The 19,850-nt window shown below is 35.1% G+C and overlaps 1 long non-coding RNA gene across 2 annotated transcripts; it reads left to right on the forward strand.

The window, feature by feature from the left end:
• The first annotated feature begins 14,503 nt into the window (after window positions 1-14,503).
• LOC136814016 (uncharacterized) lies at window positions 14,504-19,329 on the forward strand. 2 transcript variants are annotated; one of them, XR_010847587.1, is made up of 4 exons: window positions 14,504-14,523; window positions 16,987-17,091; window positions 17,386-17,481; window positions 18,796-19,329. It is a non-coding gene; the product is annotated as an uncharacterized lncRNA (long non-coding RNA). The 2 variants fall into 2 exon arrangements; XR_010847588.1 differs by lacking the exon at window positions 14,504-14,523 and adding an exon at window positions 16,541-16,575.
• Window positions 19,330-19,850: the final 521 nt, after the last annotated feature.

Consider the following 19,850-nt stretch of genomic DNA (forward strand, 5'->3'; position numbering starts at 1 on the left):
GAGAGTCACACAACAATATCAATCAATGTATGATGGTTTTGACAAAGACTCTGTGTGATGGAATTTTCATCTGCTTTTGTTTGATGTGGTGAAGAGAGTGACAAAAGAAAAAGACTTTCATTCTGAGGAAACATTTTTGTTTTGGTTTATCTTTAGAGGAAAAGCATTCATACGAACAAAAACAAAACTTAAATCAATTTTGCTTGATAAATGAAGTTTGTAATTTATTAATGGGAAAGGACCTATTTGTGATTATTTGGTGGAAGTTCATCGTGTCTTGAATATAATCACGAATTTACGTTTGGCTCTTCTCCCATCATCGGGCATCGGGAATATCACGGGGAAAAATCTACCTAGCTACATATGGATCACAAGATTTGCGATTAACTACGTTTCGAGAGATTCTTCCCCCATCATTGGACATTGATGAATTTCACTTTGCTACGTTTCGAGAGATTCTTCTCCCATCATTGGACATTGATGAATTTCACATGGAAAAAAAGCTAGCTAGCTTTATTTTTGAAAACTATTATAGAAAAACAAAACAAAATTTGTTTTATAACAGAGACTGGAAGAAAGGTTAGGGAATAACATTTTGGCAATTTGATTGAATTTGGTTGAAGAAAGAAATTTCTGGAAAGGTGAACCTTCGAATGCATGCTTCAAGATAATGTGATGCGAGGAAATATTTTTGGTTTCGTCATGTCATAAAAAGAGAGAGAGTTCATACCACTTTATACTCGCAAAACAAAACTAAGATTACTTTTATACGTGATCATATGAAAATGTGGTGTACTTTTGTACAAAAAGAGACATTGGTGACCTCTGAAAAAATTACCCTCTCGTGCTTAATTGTAGGTGAACATTTTGCAATTTTTTAGAAAAAATCACCCAATTAGCATTTTGTAATGACCTCCAATTTATGAAATTTTCCTGATAAAGTGCCAAACCTTCATTTTCCTTGGGTTTTTTGGGAAAATCACCCCAAAATCAGTTAATAATGACCCCCCATTTTATGAATTTTCTCTGAGTGTACTGCCCCTGCATCTTCCACCCCCTACAAGTAAGCATAAAAGAGTACGATTGAATGCAGAATTTATGAACAACACTCCATACAATTGTGAACCACCCCCTACAAGTAAGCATAAAAGAGTACGATTGAATGCAGAATTTATGAACAACACTCCATACAATTGTGAAAGTTGAAAAAGTGCTTTCCTACAGATTGTTGATGATTACTCATACTGTTAGTACCTTTAATAATGCTTAAAAACATCAAACTTTTTACTTTGAATGTAAAAAGTACTTTTTTATGAGATTATTCATCTAATTTGAGAGCTAGAATTTCTTGAGTCTATTTGCACATAAAACACATTATATCAGTACTCATTAGTAGGGGGAAATTTGTAAAATTGCTCGATTTTTTTAGTCAAAGCACTTGTTATACATTTTTGGAATGCTAAGGGGTAGGGGAATCAAAATAACTTGGGTGCCAATTTTGTTTCGGACACTTTGGTGTGATTTTCGGACAAATACGACGGTCTCAGGCAAAAATCATAGGGTGAAAAATTAATGAAAATTTTAGCTTGAGAAAACGGAGACCTGTTGTATATTTTTGGAAAGCTCTCAAAAATTTAAGATTAGTGATATATTGCGAGTATAGGTGATTTCAGTACCTAACTCGAGATATTGAGCTTCCGAAAGCGCAAAAACTGGACAAAACAGCTGTTTCTGGCTGAAAAACACTGAAAAACACTGTTTTTAAGGATTAATATCTCGAGTTAGGTAAAGAAATCACCTATACTCGTAATATATCACTAATCTTAAATTTTTGAGAGCTTTCCAAAAATATACAACAGGTCTCCGTTTTCTCAAGCTAAAATTTTCATTAATTTTTCACCCTATGATTTTTGCCTGAGACCGTCGTATTTGTCCGAAAATCACACCAAAGTGTCCGAAACAAAATTGGCACCCAAGTTATTTTGATTCCCCTACCCCTTAGCTTTCCAAAAATGTATAACAAGTGCTTTGACTAAAAAAGTCGAGCGACCTCAAAAAAACGAACAAATTTCCCCCTACTACATGGTGTACTCCACTTTTTGGCAATCTTTTATTTTTCCATTTTAAGAATATTGTATTCCCTTGTATGTATTATATAAATAATCTCCTTTATTTTTTAACTTGATCACTGTTTTCAAAATATTATCCATTTCTGGTTTTATAAACATACTGTGTTTTTCAGATATCTGGCTGTGTTCTTTCTCAAAAACATTTTCTGCAAAAACCATGAATACATAAAAGAATATACACCAAACAATCAGTTTTGAGCATGATCTGGGTGTCTGTTTTATCAAAATAAAAGGTTAAACCAAAGAAATATAAGAAATATAGTACTAACTATATATCCGTTTTATGAACGTTTTGTTTGATAAGATTGAAAAGAAGAAACTAGATGTGCGCAATTGCAGTTAGGGAATTTCCCAATGTATATATATGAATATCACCACAAACGATTATTACACGTTCAGCGTCTGGCTGTTCAAGCCGGGTCAAAAAAAAATTGGCCTACCGCCCTCCTTTCAATGCATGGGACCATTCAAAAAGTACGTACGCTCGAGAGGGGGGGTACTCCCAAAAGCGTACGAGGGGGAGGGGGCGGTCCTTGAGGAGAAGTACGTACGCTCGTAATTTTTCCTAAACTGTCTTTTTTGAGAGAAAAACGCAATATTTTCACATCAAAAAATGGTTTTTGATTGTTATTTTTCATTTCTCCTTTGGTATTTTTGTAGATTCTTTTAATTTCTAGAGACTTTGTTATAAATACGATTGGATACCTACATATTCTACTGTTACAAGAGTTACAAGATTCGACTTTGGTTAGGGGGTGTACTAAAAAGCGTACGTACGCTGAAGGGGGGTACACATAAAGCGTACAAGGGGGAGGGGGAGTCAAAAATTTGCCATTTTCGAGCGTACATATATACTTTTTGAATGGTCCCCCGCTGAGGCCTATGTTTGGAGTTTATAGGTAATGGGAACTGCAGACGTGCAGGCGCTCATTAACGTCCCCCATGTTGAATGGGAAAAAGGTGACACCGCCCAAACAGGGCGGGTGCAAAAAATACGCCCAAAACGTTTGTTCCGAAATTTTTTTTTTGAAAAGAGATTTTTGAACCCCCTCAGAAAAATCCCAGATCCGCCTCTGTACACCGTTTGTATAAGCTTATAAAGACGTTGACAATATACGTAAGATTTAGCCGCTACTAAAAGGTGTTAAAATTTTCTAATTGATTGATAATTATCACCCAGTCAGAGAAAAAACCACAAGTGGTTAATAGGCTTGAGAGATCCTACTGAAAAATTTCTTTCTCTAGAATTAACATTGCTCATCCATATAGATTGTTTGCATCCATATAGTATAAGTTTTTGAACGGCTAAATATTCTTAGCCAACATTTAAAGTTTAATTGAATAACACACTCGCTATAAAACCTTTATGCGGGTTTGTAATCTCAATCATTTTTTACAATCTTTGCTTTCTTACTTTCACTCCATGTGTCTTTGTATATTAATACACAGTAGTTAAGAGCTCAACAAAGATACAAAATGGTAATACCCAAAATGTGACGGAGCCCGATTTACGAAAAAATATTTTACGGTTGCTGCCAGATCCGGAAACATCCCTGAAAAGTGGGTTTTTGGGATTTTCTCATTGGTTTTTCCTTTTACCGGTCTGTAGAACCCGAAATATTCCGGAAATTGCCGTTTTTTAACGTAATTTCGTGATATTTTTTCTTTTGATTTTTTTTTACAGAAAAAGGTTTGTCATGTTGATTCCCAAAACTTTGCATCGTTTTATACCAGAAAAAAAAATTTCTAACCGGAACTCTTTAAAAATGACTGGAACAGCCGAAGACCGGCGTAAAAGGGGTTTCCTTCATTTTTTTTGAGTTGCACTCGACAGATTTTCAGATTTTTTGCTCAGTTAAACAAAAAAGCTATTTCGAAAATTTAATGTAGCCTAATTTTTGAGAAAAAAAAAACATTACGGTTTTTCGACAATTCCTCGTTTCTCCTGTTTTCTGTTGATCAGCCAGGTAGCTCCATAAACTTCTCTTCTTTCTTCATAAGATTTAGTACAGCTATAAAAATTAAATTGGCAATCGTTTTCACATATTTACAGGCTTCAAAAGGTCAAGAGAATTGATTTTTCCTAATTGTTGCCTTAGTGCGAACCAGGACCCCAAGTAGGGGGATTCTGATCTTAAGAATTGTGCATAAGGCCTCACAATATTTTGACAGAATACCACCACATCTTGAATTGTTTGTCTTCACCCCAACAGTGGCTGTTTACACCTTACTCTATCATAAGAGCTTGTTGCTTGATAGTCCAAAGTCCAGATCTTTGAAGATAATAAAACATCATTTCCAAAAAAATCAAGAATATATTTCTCATTAAAAAAGTTCATAGTAAACACTAAAGGTTTTGTTGATTTCCGACGACCAGCGCCTTAAAATCAATCTAGATTTATAATGATATAAATGTAAAAATAAAAATAATATAATATAAAAATTTATATTATATGTAATCCATTGTAGAACGTGATATAAATTAGTAAAAATTATAATAATTTTCACTTTTTAAAGTGTAATTTTGAATGTGCACCAATGCAAACAAATGTTATTTTTCAATGGGTTGAAAATCTGAAAAACGAAAATAATGGTTAATTCTGGTTAGTTCTTGAGAGACTGCAACAACACTAACGTCATTTATATCGTTCTTGACAATTTCAATAGTGCTTGATGATTTATTTATTCGTAGACTACCCGGGGGGGGGGGCAGCTGGGCAAAAGGACCGACTGGTATGTGCGGGTCCTAAGGGTACCTTTTCCAATATGTTTAAATTGCACTGTAAGGGTCGGAAAAACTAGAGATGCACTGTAAGGGTAGAAATTTCAGAAAATTCTTGAAAAATCTAGATATTCTGACCAAAAATGCTAGAATTTTGACCAATTTTTGCAAGAAAGGGATCGAAAATTTTGGGGAAAATGCACTGTAAGGGTATGATTTTCACTGATTTTTGCTGCACTGTAAGGGTGCAATTTTAAAAGCCAATTTTTGGCCCGCACATACCGTCAGTCCGCAAATCCCTATTTTCAAACAAAAACATTGCTTCATCCAGGGGGGGGGGTACAGAGGCAGGGTACTAACCCATAGGGCACTAACTTGATTTTTCACTCAATTTCTTTTTAGTACCACCCACCCATTTTTAGTACCGGGTACTACTTCATTTTTGCTGTAAAAAATAGAGACACCACCCCCTAAAATCTTATATTTTACAGATTAGACCAAAAGAGAGGATACTATGTTAGTTTTTCTGACTGAAATGGACAGATAATTCAAACAAACTATCATGGATTGTCAGAGGCCTTTGTCCTTTGATTTTAATAACACACTTCTTGACCATTTCGGAAGTTTTGTCTTCACAAAAATCAAAAAATTTCTCAAAAGAGTAAAAAAAAGTTTCTCAATTAAAAAAGATTTCAAATCAAAAAAAATATATTTGAAAAAACTCAAAATATTACAAAAGACAACTTTTTTTATTGAAAAAGGAGCAAAACTCTGTGAAAAAGTACCCATATAGTACCCTGTACTTGCTAGAAGAGTGAAAAATACACACCCCCACCCCTAAAGTAGTACCGGAAATGCAAAAATAGACACCACCACCCGGCTATGGGTTAGTACCCTGCCTTTGTACCCCCCCCCTGCTTCATCCTATTTTTTCTTCCAAAAACAACTAAAATCGGGCGACCTGTTTTACACTTCTATGCAATTTATGCAAAATTACCTATTGTTTATTCCTCATCAACTTTTTGGTTTGTTTTGGCGTATCTTTCTTTTCGCTTCTTCGTGAAATGAGACGAATTGCTGTTGGTCCAACTTTAGGGATAACCTTCCAAAAAATTGGATCTGAAAAGAGACGATCAAAAACTGGTGATCAAAAAGCTTCCAAGAATTCAGCCTTAAGAATAATTCAACAATGAAACAGACGATCGCAGGGCTTCTTCTAGTTTCTTCTGCGTTTATCTTTATTTATATCGAGATTTTGTTTCAAAAATCTTTCCGGAAACCAGCCGGGTGAAATAAAAAAAATTTCTGACCCGTCCGCAGACAATGGGTTCATCTATATAGTTCATCATAAAGAAAATCAAGTTGATCGTTCAAGCTATCAAACGTCGTTTGTTTAGATATTCCCGCTTGTAAATCAAGTTTTGTTCGTTAGTAGTTGATACATTAGTATTCAATGATCTTAAGTTATAAAAAATAGCAAAAAAAATGTTTTTCCGGCCGGCCGCATGAGAGCTTTTTTCCATCACCCGCATTCCGGATACACTACATTTTTTTGTTTTCGCCTGGCCACCAGCTCAATATTTCTGCAACCAGGGTCTTCTATGTACTATATACTTCTATATACTCTTTTTAATTTTAATTTACTGACCTTTTAATTCTTCGTCATCAAAATTTTGGACGTTGGTTTTTCGTGGCATATCTTTCTTTCCACCTTTCCAGCTTCTTCTTCTATAAAGAATGTGTTTTTGTCCGACATTGAAGTTTTGATGTGCTGCTAAAACCAAAGATACGTTAGGGTCTATAAGAGAAGTTGAGAGGTTAAAATTTTACATAGTAATAAATTTTCGTTAGTTTCTAGATAAGAAAGATTAGTTGCGATTCAAAGAATTTTCGTAACCTTCTCAATCGTAAAACTTCTTAGAGTAGTTTTGCAAAGGGTCAATTTTGTTGATCAAAGCTACTTGTGTGCTCAATTTTGTTAATCAAAACTAATTGAGTACCTTTTAATTCTTCGTCATCAAACTCTTGGACGTTGGTTTTTCGTGGCATATCTTTCTTTCCACTTCGTCTTCTTGAAAGGAAACGTTTTCCGAGACTAAACGCTGCTGGGATAGCTGATAAAGCCAACGGAAGGATAGGGTCTATAAGAGAAGTCGAGAGGTTAAAAGTTTGGATGGCAATGAATTTTCTCAACCTTCTCAATCATAAAATTCCTTAGAGTAGTTTTGCAAAGGCTCAATTTTGTTGCTCAAAACTAATTGAGTACCTTTTAATTCTTCGTCATCAAACTCTTGGACGTTGGTTTTTCGTGGCATATCTTTCTTTCCACTTCGTCTTCTTGAAAGGAAACGTTTTCCGAGACTAAACGCTGCTGGGATAGCTGATAAAGCCAATGGAAGGATAGGGTCTATAAGAGAAGTTGAGAGGTTAAAGGTTTGGATGGCAATGAATTTTCGTAACCTTCTCAATCATAAAATTCCTTAGAGTAGTTTTGCAAAGGCTCAATTTTGTTGCTCAAAAGTAATTGAGTACCTTTTAATTCTTCGTCATCAAACTCTTGGATGTTGGTTTTTCGTGGCATATCTTTCTTTCCACTTCGTCTTCTTGAAAGGAAACGTTTTCCGAGACTAAACGCTGCTGGGATAGCCGATAAAGCCAATGGAAGGATAGGGTCTATAAGAGAAGTTGAGTGGTTAAAAGTTTGGATGGCAATGAATTTTCGTAACCTTCTCAATCATAAAATTCCTTAGAGTACTGTAGTTTTGCAAAGGCTCAATTTTGTTGATCAAAAGTAATTGAGTACCTTTTAATTCTTCGTCATCAAACTCTTGGATGTTGGTTTTTCGTGGCATATCTTTCTTTCCACTTCGTCTTCTTGAAAGGAAACGTTTTCCGAGACTAAACGTTGCTGGGATAGCCGATAAAGCCAATGGAAGGATAGGGTCTATAAGAGAAGTTGAGTGGTTAAAAGTTTGGATGGCAATGAATTTTCGTAACCTTCTCAATCATAAAATTCCTTAGAGTACTGTAGTTTTGCAAAGGCTCAATTTTGTTGATCAAAAGTAATTGAGTACCTTTTAATTCTTCGTCATCAAACTCTTGGATGTTGGTTTTTCGTGGCATATCTTTCTTTCTTTCCACTTCGTCTTCTTGAAAGGAAACGTTTTCCGAGACTAAACGCTGCTGGGATAGCTGATAAAGCCAACGGAAGGATAGGGTCTACGAGAGAAAAATTCGTTTTAATTATAAAAAAATCATGGACACAAACTTCGTTGAGTGAGAATGAACGCACTGCTATAAAATGATTTAGCCTTTCCAGAAAACGGTACACCCTGGTGGAAATTATAAGTATTAGCATTTAAAATCTTAATGAAAAACTTCAAAGAAACAGCACATACGAGGCGGATCCTCTTACTAATCAACGAAGGTGATAAATGTTGCTTAGAGGTTTAAAAATTGTTATGTTGGGGACATGGGGATTATTCACTGAAAAATTTCAAATCGTTTTTTTTTTAATAAGAACAAACTATATAAGAACATAAGGCTTGGATGGCCAGAATTTTAAGAACAAGTTAAGAAAATTTTAAGTCCTTGTGGACTCGAAACACCCAATTTCTTTGGAAAATGGACCAAGATACTCACAAAATGTTGAAATTGAGAATATGTTAGGAACATTTTTAGGCTCAAAACTCAAAAAGTTAAGAACATCCAAAGGCTTCAAAAATTTTGAATGTTCTTTTTAAAAAAACGTGTATCCCTAATTTAATATTTTTTCTGGAAGAATTCATTCTGAATCCATAAACTTCGTTCACCTTTTAGTTCTTCTTCTACATCAACTCCATTTTCGACTTGTTGTTTGATATCAGTCTTTTCAATTGTGTCTTCCTTTTTTTCTTCATTTTGAGATCTTACTTGGACACCTGAAATATTATCGACGATAGACTTAAGTATTATACCGTATTGATTTCAGAAAGGGCTCTTCAAAAATATCCAATATATCCTCCATCCCATCAGTTTTCTTGAAATGCCCAAAGTAAGAACACATTTTAAGACTTTTAGTCTATAGTACGTCTGTATGGTTCCAAGACACTTTCAACAATACAATTTTTTTCTTTCCTTTAAAGAGAATGATATTTAATCATGATATCAATGATAATTTTATGGATCTCTCCTGAAAATTTCACAAAAATTCATCAAGAGGAAAAGAAGTTATGATTAAAAGGAGTTCTTTACCTACCATTTCTCTGCTACGTTTCCTTACGAGAACCGGAATTTTACCTACCGTTTTTTTTACGGGAAAAAGCGGTCGCTAAAATAAAAACAATGGAAAATTGTTTGGACGCGTGCGCAGTCGACACTACTAAACTCGGTGTATTGTCGAAATAAGTAGGTAAAAAACAGTAAGTACCTTGTGCTGCGTAGATGACAAAAGCCACCAGAAATACTGCCTTCAACATCCCAAAAAATGTTTTTCAATTTTTTTTCTGCTTGTCGTTGTCGTTTATGTTCAACTTGAGAATGGTTTTTCAGAATCCAAATCCTTAATTTTATACCTTTTGACAAGGAACCTTGAAAATGGGTTGGGAAGCCCTTGACCCGTCTTTGAATATTTTACAGTGGGCCTTAATGCTTAAGGAAGGCTCGATTTTTTGTTTACACCAACTTTGTTTGTGGGTGCATTGATTGAGTGGAACACCCATTAGAATTTTTTCGATTTGCTTCGTCATATTTAACTTCCTTAAAAACTTCTTTCGCTAGGCATCGCCCATCGAAAAGTAAAGTGTTGTTACTTGTCTTGTCTAGCCGATGTAAAGTTTTCAGAGCTTCGCTGATTTTTTTTTCACTTTAATCTACTCTGATGAAGAAATCATTTTGGTAAATAACGTAAGTTAGTGTAAAAGCCGGTCTCCACTTGCGCGGGCTGCGATTGCCCCTTTTGGCTTCAATCCTTTTAGCTTGGAAAAAAAATTACGTCATAAAAATGTAGCGCACGCTCGAAAAAACAGTTGAACACATTTCAACTTCATTTTTCTTTTGACCAATAGCGTGAAAGCTTTGATCGAAAAAGTGCGACCAAAGCGCCTGCAAGTGGAGACCGGCCTAAAGCAAGGAAACCGAGTTAAAAATATACGCCTATTCGTAACTAGGCCAGGTTATAGAGTGTACATCATATTGTAATTCCTCGTGTTTAGTGCTACACTATTGAAAAAGTAGATTAATGGAAGGTTTCAACTGATAAAAGCAAAAAGGACTTCATTCTTGTTACATCAGGTGAGCTCTAGATTAGATGTAAGGAGCGCTAAACGTTATAAAATCGTTACAAAATTTTAAGCTAGTAAATCTACAACATTTGAAATTTACGCATAGTTGGCAGCCAATTATATTCTTTAAATGCTGATGAAATTTAGAATACTATCTTTTGCAAAAATGTCTAAACTTTGAAACGTCGCAATCTGTTGAAGATGAAAATTGAGAAACAGAAATTCTTAAACTCAATTTCCAAAAACAGTGTATTGTTAGTGGAGTAAGCAAAGTACACGTTTTTTTATAAGAACATCCAGAATTTTTGAAGCCTTCTGATGTTCTTAACTTTTTGTGTTTTAAGCCTAAAAATGTTCCTAACATGTTCTTATTTTGACCATTTTCCTAAGAAATATTAGGGTGTTTTTAGAGCTCACAGAGCCTTAAAATATTCTTAACTTGTTCTTAACATTTTGGCCAGCGAATCCTTACGTTCTCATATAGTTTGTTCTAATATAAAAAACGTGGTGCCGGTAGGTGTCTATATTCGTCAGAGTGAGGCCCACTGACTATCCCTATTAATGTAAGTTAAGTTCATATTTAGCTGACAAGGAAGTAGCTTAATCATGGATCCTTCATGTTAACAGGGAGACTTCATGATAAACTACTTATGTTCGACCACACAAGCATCTAGTACAGTAATTTGTTTTTCTTATTGAATCAATCTTCGGTCCATTCAGCATGTAGCTTGTTCTTAATATTTTTGCCATCGAAGCCTGTAGTTCTCGTAAAAAAAACGTGTACTAGTCGTGTTAATAGTTGACAACCGAGATTTACAATGATTTTATGTAGTTTGAAACGAGTGTAAGTTTTGAAAATATCGTCGGCAGTTTAAGACAGTGAGTTTATGTATTCGAGATAAATTGAAGGGAACGGTTTTAAAGAAAAGAAGCCATATCCTCAAAATCAGTGGCGTTGTGGGAAAATCTTTCTGGAGGGGCCAAAGTCAATTTTTTTTAATGGCGCCCCCTAATTTTCCAACGCCCCCACCCACCAGTTGCACCAATCTCTAAACTTGTACTAATTCAATTGCCTAAGCATAATGAGGAAGGAAATATTTAGTGAATAAGAGTAGATATATCTTTGACGAATGGAAAATCGACTGCCAAGATACCCTAAATCACTAAATAAAAATAGACAAATTTGACACTTGCTAGAGTGACAAGAAACTTAAATAAACAATGTGTAATGCGAGCGAAACGAGCGAAAAAATTGATGTTTTATGATTTCAATATTGTTGACAGCAAATTAGTCTTGGGGCGCAGTTAGATTTTCATTTAATAATGCTATATTGTACACAAAAAACTTGTAAATTAGCTAGATTGCCAAGAAGTTACCAATTAACTTTATTGCGAGCGAAAAAAAATTGCAAGTATTTTGAAATTATCTCAGTAAAATTGGTCCTGGGGCGCAATTTAAGTCGCATAAAGTATGATTTTTAAGATTGGGGCGTTTGAAAAAATCTCTTTTGACGCCCCTTGCTCCTCGGTGCCCCTTCGAAAAGGCTCCGCAGGGGGCACCCCCCGGCTTCTGTCACAACGCCACTGCAAAGTCGCTGTCCAGTTTGGTCGACGAGGGTACCTTACTTACCTGTAACAATCCAAAAGCCCCCTAACAATCCTAAAGCGCCAAAATCGCAAAAATAATGGCTTTACCGTAACAATTTCCGAATTTTTTGTGATTTTGGATTGTTATAGGTAAGTACGGTGGAAGACGGGATGAAAATTTCCACTAAAAAGTTGTCCTGGCGTCCGGGTTTATATTGATCGAAATAGCGGCCGGTTATCGGTTAAAACCGATCGGAAATAAAAAATCACCGACCCGAATAACTGAACAATATTTGAGTGATCTATATCAATCCTATACTTTTTGGTTAATGTTGGTCGAGTTGTCATTTTCTATCTAGAATTTCCAAGTAGCTTTTATTTATAAAAAACTAATTTGAACATTTTCAGGGCATAATTAGTAGAAAGAATGTTACATTGGTGCCTTTTTCAAAGCATCTTAAAAGAAAAAGTCATTTTCTCTGCTATGCAGTGATTTAACTTATCTTTCATTCGTTTTAAAAGTAATTGATGTTATCAAAATGAGACAGTTTTAAGCCAATTATGAAGGCAAATTTTCACTATTTCCTGCCCTCAGCCCGAACCATGGTCGGCCTTCGGGTTAAACAAAACACGAGCGATTCACTAAAGTAACCGACCATAATGAAAGAGCTTATTTCGATCACTGGTTTAATTACTGTATCAACAGTCATTTGTTCGTGAATAACTGAATGAAATACTATAAATGTTAGTTCCTAATTGAGCGATAATTATTACCCAATTCAATGTGAAAACCACAAGCGATTAATAGGCTTGAGAAATGCAACTCAAAAGTTTGTTTCCGTTGGAGTATCATTACTTGGCCACATAAAGACTTTAAAAGAGTTTAAGGAATTTTTGAACGGCTAAATATTTCTAGCCAATATTCATCGTAAAAATGAAATCATATATTCAGCATAACTCCCTCTACATGGTTTGTAGACTGGCAAGTATCTGCCTTTCCTTGGACACAAGAACGCGGGAAGTGCTTATAAAGAGTTCTTATAAAAAATAGAAATTGCTGCGGGAGAGTGGTTTTGAAAGTTGTATTCATCGAACGTAGTGATTTCATTGCAAACGTAAGCTTCAGCGAAATACAACGACGTAGTTTACCTAGTCTACATGGTTTGTAGCGCGAGCCTCACTTTTACAAGCTATGTTGCAGAAGTTTTGAGCTATATTTTTAATAGGTTTAATAAAAGCAATAAAAATGCATGATGTAAACTCATGGTCATGACATCAATGGTGTGGTTTCTATTCAAACTTCGTTTCCACACACACTACCTTGAAAGTCAGTTCGGGAAGTTACATAGAATCGAAGCGCTGCGAAATTCTGCAACTTTCAAGTTGTCAAACTAAAGTTTCGCAACTTTTCCGCTATCAAATTTTACAACGCTTGCCTTTATAGTAGGGGTCGTAACTTTGAAAGAAACATTTGCCAATAGGCTATTTCATAAATTACATCTGCCTCGTTTTGAAAGCATAACTGAAGTGTTTATACACTTGTCTTCAAGTGTTACTCTAATAAATGAAGTGAACTTCTTATGAACACCTCTGTAAATCAATGACCATGGTAATGTTTTTAAAAATGAGCGTAATAAATAAGCGTTACTCGTGACGCTTATTGCGCTATAACAAGAACTCGACTTATAAAATAAATATTTAACGTGTCTAACATAGCCAATATTTATGGCAATAACATTTATTTATTGCCCCGAAGGGCTTTTGTTGCTTCACGTAGCGGACTTGCTCGCTTGAAAAATATTCATGTTCAGATTCAGATTCACGATGTTGTTTCTTTCGATTCTGAGCGGGCCGCCGCGGTTGAAAAATGTTCACGCGCACCTAATATTATATCTCTTTTGTTGCTACTTGGTACTTTATAAGAATCAAATCAATAACTCTTGATTGAAGGCCATATGTACCTTTCGGTAATTAGTTCTTAGAAAGCAAACAAAGGATGGCGAAAAAATTGAGCATATTTATTTTTATTATAAGCATCTATTTTATAAGAATCAAATCAATATCTCTTGATTGAAGGCAATATGCCTTTCGGTAATTAGTTCTCACAAAGTAAACAAAGTATGGCGAAAAAGATTAGCATATTTATTTTTATTATAAGCATCTACTTTATAAGAATCAAATCAATAACGAAAAAGATGAGCATATTTATTTTCATTATAAGCATTTTCTTTTTAAGAATCAAATCAATAACTCTTGATTGAAGGCAATATGCCTTTCGGTAATTAGTTCTTACAAAGTAAACAAAGTATGGCGAAAAAGATGAGAATATTTATTTTTATTATAAGTGTCTACTTTATTAAAATCAAATCAATTTCAGAATTTTTGGCGTTTTCACTGTGATAACATGCGAGCGATTACTTCTCTTTTTGAGATGTGAGCGACTGTCTATCGCATGTCATCTCAAAAGTAAAGTTGAAACCAAGCTTTCTTCCTCCGACTTAAAACGAATTTAAAATCTACATATGTGTTATTTTTACTTAGGGATATTTCGAAAGGATTGTCTGCGGGGCATCCTTAGCGACAGCTACTTGCTAGTCTTATTTCACAACCGAAAGTCGTTTAATGTCAAATGGTTTCATTAACTAATGGTATCATGGTAATTAATTATTGTTCAATTGATGATCATAAGAGATAAATAAGCACGTCAACTAATCGGCCGATAGCAAAGAAAACATAATGGGCTTCTATTTGATATTCTCTACAATTTTTTCTAGGCATACACAGCACGCTTGTTTTTCGATGCAAAACAAAGTCGATAGCTGATGTACGCCTCTTTATCGTCTTTGCTCATTTAAACAAATGACGGTATTTTTGTATTTTTACCATTGTCGAGCAAAGTGGACGGTGATTTTGGCGGCATGTCAACTTTACTTTATACCGTCTCCTTCGATTTATCTAAAATACATAAACTCGCTATTTTGATTTACACAAGCGATTATGAGGCTTGAGGTGAAAAAAAGTGATTCGTTGCCGTTTATAACCACGCCATTTATGTCAGATTACCATTTGCATTGTTTTATTGAGAAATTATTGAACGGCTATCCAATCTAGCCAATTTGATTAACCGAGTGAAAACAAAACGCAGAAAACTACACACTCGTTATTTCTTTAAAAGAAATTGAGGCTGAAAATCGGTCCAAACCAGGGATTAGTCTGAGCCTCGGTTTAAAAAAATGATATGAAATCTTTTGGAAAAGGCCATGGAAGCCTTTTGTTCCCATAAAAAACGTGTACTAGTCGTGTTAATAGAGTTGACAAACGAGATTTACAATGGTTTTATGCAGTTTGAGAAGAGTGTATTGAAAGTACCACGGGCAATTTATGTTAACAATAAAAGCCAGTGGGAAAAATTTTCACTTTCTGTCGTCCGGATCTAGTTACTGTTTGAACAGTTATTTGCTTACTGAATGAAATGAAATACTGTAAGTATTATTTCTTAATTGAGTGATAATTAATATCCAGCTCAGTGTGAGAAACCACAAGCTGTTAATAGGCTGGAGAAATGCAACTCAAAAGTTTGTTTCCGTTGTAGTATCATCCGCATAAAAAATGTAAAAGCAATGTATAGCAATTTTTGAACGGCTAAATATTTCTAGCCAATATTCATCGTAAAAGTGAAATCATATACATATTCAGCTCTGTAAGGTTTGAAGACTAACAAGTGTCTGCCTTTCCTTGGACGCAAGAACGCGGGAAGTACTTATAAAGAGTTCTTATAAAAAATAGAAATTGCCGCGGGAGAGTGGTTTTGAAAGTTGTATTCAGCGAACGTAGTGAGTTCATTGCAAGCGTAAGCTGCAACGAAATACCGACGTGGTTTACTAGTCTATATGGTTTACTAGTCTATGAGTCTCACTTTTACAAGCTATGTTGGAGAAGTTTTGAGCTATATTTTTGATAGGTGTATCGTTGTCAAAGCAATAAAAATGCATGATGTAAACTCATGACATGACATCAATGGTGTGATTTCTATTCAAACTCCGTTTCCACACACACTACCTTGAAAGTCAGTTCGGGAAATTACATAGAATCGAAGCACTGCAAAATTCCGCAACTTTAACGTTGTCAAACTAAAATTTCGCAACTTTTCCGCTATCAAATTTTACAACGCTTGCCTTTATAGTAGGGGTCGTAACTTTGAAAGTAACATTTGCCAATAGGGTATTTCATAAATTACATCTGCCTCGTTTTGACAGCATAACTGAAGAGTTTATACACTTGTCTTCGAGTATTACTCTCATAATTACTCTCTTATGAACACCTCTGTGAATCAATTGCCATGGTAATATTTTTTTTAATGGGGTAAGCGTTACTCGTGACGTAATTTATGAAAAAGTCTATCCGCTGCTAGCTTATTGCGCTATAACAAGAGCTCGACTTATAAAATAAATATTTAACGTGTCTAGCATAGCCAATATTTATGGCAATAACATTTATTTGTCCTATTTCACAACCGGAAGTTATTTAATGTCAAATGGTCTTTCGACTATTATTAATTAATGATATCATGGTAGTTGATTATTGTTCGGTGGATGACCTACGAGTAATTTGAAAGATACTGTGAAGTTGAGCCAGTGCTGTGCCTTTCCAATAATTCCCTCAAAGATGGCTTCTTAAATATCTTAAAGACGACTATTTGAACATTAAAAATTATGAATTCAAATAAAATATAAATTTTGAATTCATTGATTTTTGGTGTATATCCAGCAATATCTAGAGGTCTAAATCTTCCATGGTTGACCCTCGCAGTGTCACTATACTTCACCCTCTCCCCCCAATATTAAAATTCTTCCTGCAGCATGTGAGATAACAAAAAGTAAGTAATTCGTTGCTGTTTGAAGATGGTTATGATGTCAGATAGATGGCATGTGCTTTGTGTTATTGAGAAATTTTTAAACACCTATCTAATCTAGCCAGTTTGAATAGCCAAGTAAAAACTACGCGCAGAAACATGTTTTTATTTCGTTTTAAGAACTCGAGGCTGAAAATTGGTCTAAACCTTTGTATAATCCGAGCCTCAGTTGTTAGAAATGATGACATAAGACAGTATAAAAACACCTTCAATATATTTTAAACATGGAAATTGCTAGAAAAATAAGAACAACCTTGGAGGTGTACCGTTTTCCACGCTCTGTATTAAATGCACGTAACAACAGATCAAAATAATTTTCCAGGCAGAAAAACACAATGGTATGCGATAATTTTTTCTCATTTTTTTTGCTTGCAGGACATAGATTTCTTTCAACATCTGGAGATGCATATGCGACAAGAAAATCCACCATTATGTGGGCGTGATCATCTATGGTATCGCTCGTCCTATTCCCCTGTAAAGGTACGTCAAGTAAAGGATCAATGGGCCCGTAATCAAAATTATTCCCAATGTTGAGGAGTTCAATCTTTTTTAAATTTTTGCTGAGAATTTACTGGCCAATTTTTGGTACAAATTTGGATTTTCGCTGAAATTGCAGAAGCTTATAGTGATTTTCTAGGTTTATTAAGGGGTACAGATATCTGACTTTTTAATGTCTTTTCTTCTGATCAGCCCAATGTTTTTGTCGTCCAAAATATATATGGTGACAAAAAAGATTGACTAAATCAAGCTAAAATAGTATTTTTTTTCACCCAGAACACTTGTGATGGTGATTTATGCGAACAGTTCAACTCGTTAGAATACAGCAAACGAAAAGCTATTGCTGAAGAACTTGATAAAACTCCAGCTGAGGTAACGTAACATTGCTCTTAGAATTTACAGTAATGGGAAATTATGCTAATTCTGGCTTTTCGTCTTGCCAGTAAAAAAATTACTAGAAAATGGCTCACTTAACTGAAGCTTAACTACGTTTTCCATCCAATTCAGGGGGGGTCCATGTACAAAACAGCGGCATGTATCAGTACTTTGTAGTAAATTTCGATTTTAAACACCCACCCACCCCTATAGTACAAAATGTACAAAATACTATCCAGCAAACTCCCAAAAACACCCCAACACCACCTATATTTTACAATATACTATCCAGTACTATCCAGCAAACTCCCAAATACACCCTGACACCCCCTGTATAATACAATATACTATCAAGCAAACTCCCAAATATACCCTAACACCCTCCTTACATAGTACAATATACTATCCAGAAAACTACCAAATATACCCCTACACCGCTTCTTAAAATGAAAATTTTTAGCCAAAAAACTTGAAACTTTGGGGCAAGTTTTTTATTCTTCCCATAAAAAAATTTTCAAAAAATTTTCTTGAAAGTTGACAAAAACAATTGAGAATTTAAAAATATTTTCGACAAAAATCTAAAATAAATCACAATTTGATTTGATTTTGGCTTTTTAATAAACAAATACTAGGCAGAAAATCCGAAATTTGACCCTGACACCCCCTGTATAGTACACGTATACTAAACAGCAAATCAGAAATTTGACCCTGACACCCCCATGTATAGTACACAAGTACTAAACAGCAAAATATTTTGAAAACACTCACCCACCCCATGATACATGCCGCTTTTTTGTACATGGACTCCCCCTGTCCAAATTCGTAAAGCCTAGTTGCAAAAAAAAAGGGCTTGTTCCGGGCGAATTAGAATTCGGTCCGAAACGGAAGTGAGCTTTTGGTCTCACTGCACACTGCGCTCACTTTGAACTTCACATCACTTCACTTTAGGTCAACTTTCCAACACTCTTGTGGAACGTGAGCTGAACAATGGGCCATTCCATATTATTTCCATACAGGGGGGTGGACGAACACTTCAAGGGGTAACCTGAGAAGAATTTCCAGCGGGAGTGTTTTTTCATTTTCCAGGGGGTAAATAGTTATTCTTAAATTTCCATGAGGTAAAATACAGGTTTTAGTTCGTCCGCCGTAACTTTAAGGTATAAATAGAAACTTATCTGAGGGTTACTTTACCACCCCCTGTACGGATTTTGAATGGAACAGCCCAATACATGTGAAAGAAGAATGATAAGTGGAAGTGATAACAGGTCGATTCTTGGAATTATAATATTTCTTTTTTTTTTACATTTTTAGGTTTCCAAAAAATTGGAAGACATCCGTACAAGATATGCTTTCTAAACCATCGAAATCCGTTACAGGAAAGAGGACATTATATCTATATTCTGCAAGTCGTTTATTTCATCAAGAAGCCTTGTGCATCGTAAAAAGGCTAAATGAAAACTCTCAGAGATTAGAGACTTTTCCTTTGGTTAGACATAAATGTCACTCCAGTGAATCTTCATAAACAAATGAGAAACTGGTTTGTTGATTGGATGGCTTTACTTGTTAAAGAAAGCTATCATTTTATCTGTACAAATGTCATCTGTCCACGAAAATTATGAACTTTTGAAAGTCTGATACGATACAAGATTTACGATTCCTGGCGATTGCCTTGAATATCATCGCGATCATATGTTATATTCAAACGATCCAAATTTTTACGTACTTCTATCACTATTTTTGCCATTATCTCCTTAGCAATTCTCAGATGTGTGAACTTATAACCATCTTAAGTCTTGCTACTCCTTTACGAAGTGCAATAGCTTCGATCTTTAGAAAACGCTTGAACCACTGATTGCTGTAAAGCCCGAAAGGCTAGATGTCCTGCTTTAAGCTCTTCTAAGCGAACAAAAAGTGAATATCGCAAAAAATATTGCTGCTATTGTTTTCGAAAACCCGCGAAGCGACCTACAATCAAGGTCGTAAAATATGAGAAAAAAGGGAAATCCACCGGGAAGTTTTGAAACCACAATCGATTTGTAAGTGCTCTAGGTTTGAAAGGTAGAGTTTTAACTCTGAGTTTTAACGGTAGACTTAAAACTTAGGACCTTAGGATCTGAGGATCCAAAAGTTCAAAAATAGTCCAATAAGGCTCAGAATATAGCCTGGAAGTCTACCAACCCCTCCCATTGAAATATTTGATTAAGGTAAAGAGATAGCCTAAAATCGACTTTCTCGCCAGAACTTTAAATCTTGAAAAACGTTTAAAAAAAACCGGAATTCTCATTATATTTTAACCATGATTTTAGATGGGATTTCCTATCTAACCAAGGCACACTTTTTAGTCAATGCACGACATCTAGCCCTTC

The sequence above is a fragment of the Clytia hemisphaerica genome, unplaced genomic scaffold (assembly GCF_902728285.1).
Source record: "Clytia hemisphaerica strain Z4C2 unplaced genomic scaffold, Clytia hemisphaerica genome assembly, whole genome shotgun sequence".
Lineage (NCBI taxonomy): Eukaryota > Metazoa > Cnidaria > Hydrozoa > Leptothecata > Clytiidae > Clytia > Clytia hemisphaerica.